The sequence below is a fragment of the Peromyscus californicus genome, unplaced genomic scaffold (assembly GCF_007827085.1).
Source record: "Peromyscus californicus insignis strain IS unplaced genomic scaffold, ASM782708v3 Scaffold_11__1_contigs__length_118956290, whole genome shotgun sequence".
Lineage (NCBI taxonomy): Eukaryota > Metazoa > Chordata > Mammalia > Rodentia > Cricetidae > Peromyscus > Peromyscus californicus.
The window spans coordinates 83,346,864-83,357,284 of NW_026294402.1; the positions used below are offsets into that span (position 1 = coordinate 83,346,864).

At 41.1% G+C, this 10,421-nt stretch overlaps 1 pseudogene; it reads left to right on the forward strand.

The window, feature by feature from the left end:
• The first annotated feature begins 5,178 nt into the window (after nt 1-5,178).
• LOC128104583 (T-complex protein 1 subunit gamma-like) lies at nt 5,179-6,792 on the forward strand (annotated as a pseudogene).
• Nucleotides 6,793-10,421: the final 3,629 nt, after the last annotated feature.

Genomic DNA, 10,421 nt, shown 5'->3' on the forward strand with positions numbered 1-10,421 from the left:
TTAGCACTGCTTTCATTGTGTCCCATTAGTTTGGGTATGTGGTGTCTTTATTTTCATTGATCTCTAATAAGCCATTAATTTCTTTCTTTCTTTATTCCTTGACCCATTGGTGATTCAATTGAGCATTATTCAGTTTCCATGAGATTGTAGGCTTTCTGTAGTTTTTGTTGTTGTTGCAATCTAACTTTAAACCATGGAAGTCTGATAGAACACAGGAGGTTATTCCAATTTTTTTGTTTGTGTTGAGATTTGCTTTGTGGCCAAGTATGTGGTTGATTTTAGAGAAGGTTCCATGGGGTGCTGAGAAGAAGGTATATTCTTTTTTGTTAGGATGGTATGTTTTATAGATATTGACTATGGATATGGATTAATCAATATGGATTAAGTCCATTTGAGTCATAATATCAGTTAAACCTCTTATTTCTCTGTTAAGTTTTGATGTTGCAGATCTGTCCAGTGGTGAGAGTGGGGTGTTGTAGTCTGCCACTATCAATGTGTGGGGTTTTATAAGTGATTTAAGCTTTAGTGATGTTTCTTTTTTATATGTGGGTGCCCTTGTGTTTGGGGCATAATTTTTCAGAATTGAAACTTCATCTTTGTGGACCTTTCCTGTGATGAGTATGTAATGTTCTTCTCAATTTCTTTCAATTGATTTTAGTTCAAAGTCTATTTTCTTGGATATTAGGATAGCACACCAGCTTACTTCTTAAGACCATTTGATTGGAAAGACTTTTCCCAGCCCTTCACTCTGAGGTAGTGTCTATCTTTGAAATTGAGGTGTGTTTTTTATAGGCAGCAGAAAGATAGGTCCTGTTTTAAAATCCATTCTGTTAGCCTATGTCTTATTATATATGAATTAAGTGAATTGATATTAAGAGGTATGTATGAGCAGTGATTGTTAGTTCCTGTTTTCTTTTGGTGGTAGTGTGTGTGTATTTCTCTACTTTAAGATTTACTGCTGTGGGGATATCTATTGCCTACGTTTTTGTGGGTGTATCTAACTTCCTTAGGTTGGAATTTTTCTTCAAGTGCTTTCTGTTGGGCTGGATTTGTGGTTAGGTATTGTTTAAATCTTGTTTTTTCTTGTTCACTCTATGGTGATTGAAAGTTTTGCTGGGTATATTAGGATAGGCTGGCATCCATGGTCTTTTAGTGTCTGCATTATATCTTTCCAGTCCTTCTGACTTTCAAAAATCTCCATTGAGAAATTGAGTGTTATTCTGATGGGTCTGTCTTTATAAGTCACTTGATCTTTTTCCTTTGCTGCTCTTAATATTCTTTCTTTATTCTGTAGATTTAGTTGTTTAATTATTATGTGGCAAGGAGATTTTTGGGGGGGTCTAGTCTGTTTGGTGTTCTATAGGCTTCTTGTATCTTCATAGATTTTTTTCTTTTTTGGTTATTTTGAGACAGGGTTTCTCAAACTCACAGAGATCCACCTGGATCTGCCTCCCAGTGCTGTGATTAAAGGCATGCACCACCACCACCTGGCTGATATTTTTTTCTTTAAGTTGGGAAAGTTTTATTCTCTGATCTTGTTGAATATATTTTCTGTGCCTTTGAGTTGGTATTCTCCTCCTTCTTCTATCCCTATTATTCTTATGTTTGGCCTTTTCATTGTATCCCTGATTTCCTGGTCATTTTGTGTTATGACTTTTTTGGTTTGGGTATTTTCTTTGACTGACAAATCTATTTTCTCTATAGTATCCTCCACATCAGAGATTCTCTCTTCCATCTCTCACATTCTGTTGGTTATGCTTGCATCGGTGTTTCCTGTTCATTTACTCAGATTTTCTATTTCCATCATTCCCTCTGTTTGTGTTTTCTTCATTGTTTCTACTTCCCTTTACATGTTTTGAAACGTTTCACTCATATGTTTAATTGCTTCTTTATGGTTTTTTTTTTTTGCTTTCTTGAAGGGATTTATTGATTTCTTCCAAATTTTGTTTGTCTTTTCCTCAATTTCATTTTTCCTTTTTTCTTGAAAGGCCTCTAACATCATCATGATGCTATTCTTAAGGTCACTTTCTTCTGCTTCTTCTACATTGTGATGTTCAGGTCTTGCTGTTGAAGGAGGGCTAGGTTCCAGTGATTCCCTATTGTTCTTTATGTTGTTGTATGTATTTTTGCATTGAGTTCAGCCCATCTCCTCATCTCTTCGTCCAATTCAAGTTCTTGATCCAATGCAAGCTCTAGGTCTAATGCGAGCTGGTGATTTGGTTTCTGTGCTACAGGAAGTGGCTAGGATCTCAGGTGGATGGATTTGGGGGCAGGGAATGTAGATTGCAGGGTCTGGTGGGGGGGGTCTTGGTATTGCTGTTACTAATGCTTGCTGTAGGTGAGTTCCTGTAAATAGCAGTATTCTAAATGGATGGAAGATTGAATTAACTCTATGGCCAGTATCCACATTCAAATCTTCACAAAAAGATTCCTTAAGTCACAGCTTAGCTGGATGTGGTAGCTCACACCTTTAATCCTAGAGCCCTACAGATAAGGCTGCTGAAGAAGGAGGAGTTTTAGTTCAAGTCATGCCTAGCATATACAGTAAGAACTTGTCTAAAAATACAAAAAAAATTCTAAAATTCTAATTTTAAAACCATATTTTCTTGTTTCTAAATATTTCGTGGTGTGCTTATATTTTTGCTTTTCCTTTTATAATTTCACAGAATGAAAGACCCTAGCCCTTCAGGCTTACACCCTCAAGCTCAGGAAGAGAAAAACTTCAAGCACCAGGAAATGAGAAACTAAAAGTCTAGTTCCCAGGGCAACCTGACTCAGCCACTACTCAATCACCCCTGTAGCAATATAACAATGTAAAAAGATTTCTGTTAGCCAGGCGGTGGTGGCGCACGCCTTTAATCCCAGCACTCGGGAGGCAGAGCCAGGCAGATCTCTGTGAGTTCGAGGCCAGCTTGGTCTCCAAAGTGAGTTCCAGGAAAGGCTCAAAGCTACACAGAGAAACCCTGTCTCAAAAAACCAAAAAAAAAAAAAAAAAAAAAAAGATTTCTGTTAAGAGATGTGCTCAACTGTGACTGGGATAGTTGTAGGTGTTCCAGGAAGGACCACCGTGACCTGTGTATAAGCTCCACTCCCACCCTGATACCCCCCTTGAGGTTTATGTAACATTACCCCCTCTGTGATCACCCTGTGATCAGGCCATGAAATTGTATGGGAATTGTAATCTTGTGGGTTTTGTAGGTTTTTCCTTTAAAAGCCCTTATGGGGCTGCAGTAAGATGCAACTCTTGCTCTTGGGAGCAGAGGAGCCCTTCTATATAGAAGCTTAATAAATCCTCGTGCTGTTGCATCAACTGCACTGGAGTCTGGGTTCTTGGGGCGCCCACTTGAGACCCTAAACTTTGGGTTCCAACAATTGGAGGCCCCACCTGAGATTTTGGGGTGCCCCTGGACCCCCACTCAGCCAGTTGGAGGTAAAAACGAGCTTGATCTATGTTTTATGTTATTATGTCCTTGTCTTTTATATGGTTGATTTGGCATTTGTATTGGGTGCCTGCAGAAGTGTGCAGGACTTGTGTCTGGGACTTATATGGGAGAGCAGATGTTCTCAAGGGTCGCTGGGTCCCCACTCCAGAGGTATCCTCTGGAGTGATCTGAAGGAGATGAGTCTCTCCTTCCTTGGGGGAGCAAGGCTGTTTGAGGCCACTCCCATTCTCCCATTTGAATTTGTTCTCTGACCACTGCAGCCTGGCGCCCGCAATGGCAGGACTCCTGCTGAACTCATGCTCCAGCTGGCCTGGCGGGTGGGATTCATGCGCTCCCGCTGGCGCTGCTCGCTGTGCTGAAACACCCCCCCCACCCCACCCCGTCCTTCCAGAGGACCGGGGAGACTCAGATCCGCCCGCTGGTGCAGGAAAAAAAAATCCTCCAAAAAAGGCTCCAGAGGCGAACTCTCCCAGCCAAGACCACTCTCCCTGCTGGGATCCCTTCCTTCCCCCAACCAGCGGATGGGGCGAGGGAGGGAAGAGACACTGGCTAGGCAGCCTGTAAGAACAGGGGCAGAGCTGGCCAGGAGTCAGCTGGAGCCTCTAGGAGATCAGAATGTGGGGATGGTGGAAAACTAACTGCCCTTCCAGGGTCACAGCTGACAGGTCTGTGGGCCCAGGCAGGGCATGGAATCTCCCATGCTGTTGGATGGGACTCCCAGGACCTGTCCTGGAGCTAAAACCTGATCAGGATCTGGCTCCAAGAATGGAATGTCACTCCCTATATGAGGTTAGCTAACAGTTTCTTGTCTATGGTACAGTGCTGATGCAAATTTAGATTTCTAGATTACTGAGGGGAATCTCAAGAAAAACTTTGATATGGAAGGTTATAAAAGGTCAGTAAACTGTTTATACCTGCAAATACTGAATTTGAAAGTTAATTCTGGTTGGTTTTCCTCTTAAAAATGGCTCTGCCTACCAAATACTAGGATTAAAGGCATGTGCCACCACTGTCTTCTTCTCCATGTATTTAAAAAAAAAAAAGAACAGACAGTTGAATGGTGAATGGGTATAGAAAGGGGATGAATCTCAAAGAAATGGATGTTGAGTTGAATATGATAAAAATGAATTCAATACATTCTCTGTAGCTAGAGTTTTCCTGCCTGGCCCACAGTCAGGACAAATCTCTCTCACCCGCCAGTCCCAAGCCGTTCAAACCCGATCAAGTAAACACAGACACTTATATTGGTTTCAAACTGTATGGCCGTGGCAGGCTTCTTGCTAACTGTTCTTATAGCTTAAATTAATCCATTTCTATTAATCTATACCTTGCCACGTGGCTTGTGGCTTACCGGTACTTTACATCTTCCTTGTCCTGATGGCGGCTGTCAGTGTCTCCCTCACCCAGCTTCCTGTTCTCTCAATTCTCCTCTCTGTTAGTCCTGCCTATACTTCCTGCCTGGCCACTGACCAATCAGTGATTTATTTATTGACCAATCAGCAACACATTTGACATACAGATCATCCCACAGTAATTCTCAAGAATTATTAAGAATTTTTTAATGTTGATATTTGCTAAAATACAGATTGATATCATTAACTGTTAAATTACAAAAGGAAAAGCAGAGATTTCTATGTCAGTACTGAGGGGGCAGTGTTTACTTCATGGCTCTTTCTCTCCAGAAGTTTCTGCCTGCTTCCTCAGCTCTGGGTACAGGGCTTTCAACCATGCCACCATGATGGACCACAGTCCAGTGCTCATGCTCAGTCAAAATACAAAGCATGAATCTGGAAGAAAAGTTCAATCTGGAAATGTCAATGCTATGAAGAAAATTGCAGACATCATCCGGACATGTTTCTGACCTACATCGATGATGAACAATGGACACAATGGGAGGCATGGTGATGACCAAGGATGGCAATGCCGTTCTTCCAGACATTCAAGTCTAGCATCCAGCAGACAAGTGCATGGTTGAAATTAGCAGGTCCCAGGATGAGGAGGTTGGAGATGGGACCACATCAGTAATTATTCTTGCAGGAGAAATGCTGTCTGTGGCTGAGCACTTTCTAGAGCAGCAGATGCACCCAACAGTGGTGATCAGTGCTTACCACATGACACTGGCTGATATGATGAGCACTCTGAAGAAAATCAATACCCCATTGATGTCAATAACCATGATATAATGCTGAACATCATCAATAGCTCTATTACTGCAAAAGTCTTCATTTGAGGGTCCTCTTTGGCATACAATATAGCCCTGGATGCTGTCAAGACTGCAGTTGGGAGAGAATGTCGTAAAGGAAACTGACATCAAGAAGTATGCAGGAGTGGAAGAAAAGATCCCTGAGGGCATCATTGAAGACTCATGTGTCTTACGTGGAGTCATGATTATCAAGGATGTGACCCATTCACGAATGCACCACTATATCAAGAACCCTAAGATTGTGCTACTGGATTCTTCTCTGGAGTACAAGAAAGGAGAAAGCCATACTGACATTGATTTACACAAGAGGAGTATTTCACCCGAATTCTGCAAATGGAAGAAGAGTACATTCAGCAATTGTGTGAGGACATTGTCCACCCGAAGCCTGGCAATGTCATCTTAGAGAAGGGCATCTCAGATTTAGCTCAGCACCACCTCATGTTGGCCAACGACACAGCCGTTCGCAGAGTATGGATGACACACAATAATCATTGCTAGAGCTTGTGCAGCACAGACAGTAAGCAGATCAGAGGAACTGAGAGGAAAAGATGATGGTACAGGCACAGGCCTATTGGAAATCAAGAAAATTGGAGATGAATACTTCACATTCCTGACTGAGGGCATAGACCCAAAGCCTGCACCATTGTTCTTAGAGGAGCCACCACGGTGATACTGTCAGAAGTAGAAAGCAACCTCTAAGATCCATGCAAGTGTGCCAAAACATTATTCTGGACCCTCAATTGATACTGGGTTGTGGAGCCTCAGAGATGGCTGTGGCCCATGCCTTGACACAAAAATCTAAGGCCATGACTGGTGTGGAACAATGGCCATATAAAGCTGTGGCCCAAGCTTTAGGTTATCTCTCGTACCTTGATCTAGAACTTTGGGGCCAGTGCCATGCATTCACTTACCTCCCTTCGAGCCAAGCACACACAGGAGAATTGTGATTCTTGGGGTAGGAAGGGTGAGACTGGTTCCTCAGGGGACATGAAAGAGCTGGGTATATGGGAGCCGTTGCCTGTGAAGCTACAAATGTACAAAACCACAGTGGAGAGTGCAGTTCTGCCTCTGCAGATTGATGACATCGTCTCTGGCCACAAGAAGAAGGGCTGGCAAAGTAGTTCTCCAGATGCTGGCCAGAAGTGAGTGGTGAGCAAGGTGACTTCAATGTGCAGAAACAGCAATCTCCCCCTTTCCTGAGTCAGAGTTCCAGGAACACTGTGGACATCTTTGTTTGCAAAGGATCAAACTGAGGGGCAGCCCTCAGTCTGTCCCATCTCAGTTTCCAAAATGCACTGACAGGTATACTGTGGTGGTATTGTATTCCCCAAAATATTGTGTATCCTAATAAATTTATCTGGGGTCAGAGAACAGAAAAGCCACAATATTAAACATAGAGGTTAGGCAGTGGTAGCACATGCCTTTAATCCTAGCATTCCAGAGACAGAAATCCCTCTGGATCTCTGTGAGTTCAAGGCCGCATTGGAAACAGCCAGGCATGGTGACTCACGCCTTTAATCCCAGAAAGCAGCCTTTAATCCCAGGGAGTGGTGGTAGAAAGCAGAAAGGTTTATAAGGCATTGAGGACCAGAAACTAGAAGCATTTGGCTGGTTAGCAGCATTTTGGCTGGTTAAGCATTCAGGCTTCTAGCAGCAGTTCAGCTGAGAGCCATTGGGATGAGGACACAGAAGCTTCCAGTCTGAGGAAACAGGACCAGCTGAGGAATCGGCAAGGTGAGATAGCTGTGGCTTGTTCTGTCTCTCTGATCTACCAGCATTGACCCCAATAACTGGCCTCGGGTTTGATTTTATTAATAAGAACTTTTAAGATTCCTGCTACAGTATACCTTCTCTATTGTAACCTTTCCATTTAGTTTGCTTCCAATGATTAAATCTAAGACATTTGATAGAAGAAAACAAAAACAAAAACAAAAGGAAAAGCAAAAATATAAGCATAGCACAAAATATTTAGAAATAGTGTAATGTTGGAGCAAAATTACTCTGTTTTTTTTAAGTCAAGTTATTATTGTATATCCCAGGTGGCCTTGAATTAAAAAACTTACTACTTCAGCAGCCCAATCCCTAGGACTCTAGGATTAAAGGTGTGAGCTACCACACCCAGCTAAGCAGGAACTCAGGAAACCTTACTGTGGAGGTTTGCTTGTGAACATTGGCCACAAAGTTAATTTAATCTTCTGTCTATTAAGAATAATGCTATTTTCAAGGACTCACCTATTGGTTATTTAAAGCAACCATGGGAGGAAGTGGGTGTGGTCTTTAGAGAGTATATAAGGACACTCCATGGGCCAGACAGCTTCATTCTTCTCTAGACCAGACAGAGTGAGTTTCTATATCTTCTGGTTCCTAGACTGCTACATCTATCTCCTCCACACATTGAGGATCATACCCCAGAGCTGAGCTAATATTGCTGTGTCTCCACAAAACACTGCTGAGGCCAGAGACTATTTCTTGGGTGAGTGGACAATTTACAGATGGAAAGTCATTGGTATTTCCTATTTTTAATTTATTAACAAAATAAAGTTTTTGCTAAAAATGCTTCATATTTTGCTATTTATCAAAAGAGATTCTGCTCCCATTGATCATCTCTCTTTGTAAATATACTGTGAGTTATAGCTATAGATAATTTTAGTTTATCCATATACAGTCTTTCATTGCTCTGATTTTCTCTTTTCAATTTTGATCTTTCTCTAAATTCTAAAAACATTCTTAGAGCATGTCTGATGTACTTCATACATGCAACATGGACATATCTAAATTAAATGTACACATATAATATAGAAAATCCATACTCTGAATGGGTTGAAAATTTCTAGTGTTTAGAGATATATTCTATAAATATTATGTATAAAAGTGAAAACTTACGATTTAGCAAAGAAAAACATTTTAGTATTTTTCTGTCGTAAACTTTTTTTAATTTTTTTTTTTTTCGAGACAGGGTTTCTCTGTGTAGTTTTGTGCCTTTCCTGGAACTCGATTTGGAGACCAGGCAGGCCTCAAACTCAAAGAGATCTGCCTGCCTCTGTCTCCTGAGTTCTGGGATTAAAGGAGTGTGCCACCACTGCCCCACCTTTTGTAAACTTTTTAGAAAGATATAACAGTGTGAAGTAATGTGTGGTCATATTTTATGGTCTTGGAAATACTGGCTATTCCTACTATTGATTGATTTATTAGGTTGGAACTATATATGTGACAATATTCTATTCATGAAAGTAGATTCTAGTTAAAATCAGGTACAATTTTTCAGGTCTCTGTTCAATTTTCATTATCTCTGTGTACTTATTTATTACTTTGGAATTAAGTATCTAATGGACAGAAAAATAAGGGAAGGAGGGCCATCAAGCAAATTAAGGAAGGCAGCATTGCAGTCTCCAACAATGAGTATTAGTATTGTATTGAAGTATACATATACAGAACCACCAGCTAAAGCCATTTGACGCCATTTGCTTCAGACACCAAAAGCTTAAGTTTTTTGGTGCATATTTACCTCAATCAAACCAAGATTCTTCATTTGTGGCGATATTCAAAGAGAAGGGCAACAGGCACCTGTTGATTAGATCGCCAAGTCTCCAGTAGTCATGAGAGCCTCATTTATGCCTCAAGGATTCATCCCTTAAACTCAACCCAGAAGTCTATCCTTGGTAAACAAACAAGGTTCCCCACATAGTACCCTAATATTTGATTCATTGAGATTTTAAGAAACTAATGGAACCTCTGGGGTTGTCTGTGAAGGATTACTTGAGGTAGAATTGCTACACTTGGAAAGATCCACATTAAATTCTCATGAGATCACTTGATCACTCCATGGGTTAAGGTCTCAAGCTGAAGGAAGGAAAAAGAAAACAGGAGCTGAGTAGCAAGTGTTCCTTGTTTTCTTCTTCTTGATTTTGGATGCCGTTAGACCAGCCACCTCAAACTCCTGCCAACACTTCTTCACCACAATGATGGACAATATCCTTGAATTATGAACCAAATTAATTCTTATTCTTTTTTTTTTTTTTTTTTTTTTTTTTTTTTTTTTTTTTTTTTTTTTTTTTTGGTTTTTCGAGACAGGGTTTCTCTGTGTAGCTTTGCGCCTTTCCTGGAACTCGCTTTGGAGACCAGGCTGGCCTCGAACTCACAGAGATCCGCCTGGCTCTGCCTCCCGAGTGCTGGGATTAAAGGCGTGCGCCACCACCGCCCGGCTAATTCTTATTCTTGTTAGGTATTTTCAGCTAAACGAAGACAAGTGACATATGTCGCCTTCAAGTGTCAAGGGGTGGGACAGTGGGACGTGAACGACTAAGATGCCAAAATCAGAAATCAAGCAAAGCATTACTAGGGACCATGTGAAGTAGGAAGTGCTTTCTTGAATAGACAACAAAGAAGCATGTGCTTAACCTACCTATGTCTGTAGTGAAAGGCCAGCAAGTGGACATGAAGGAATTTGATCACTCCACAGTGTATATTTTTTTTCATAAGCTCTGGGGAAGCCTGTCTCAGACCATAAACCAAGGTACTAATTTGGATGGAGTCTCCAGAAAAGATGCAGGTGGTAGGGCTCAGAAGTTCATCAGATCAATCTGTATTTCTGTTAAGAAGAGTGAAACAGGAAAGATCAGCAACTGAAATTCCATATTATATTGATTTTTGGTCTCAAAAAAATGAAGCCTGTTTTGCAATACAGAGATTGAATCACACCTTTAAGCAAATTATGTGCAGTCTCTGGCATCTCTGGGGTCCAATAATAGCAATTTTGCCTTTCTTCTTTCAGAGAA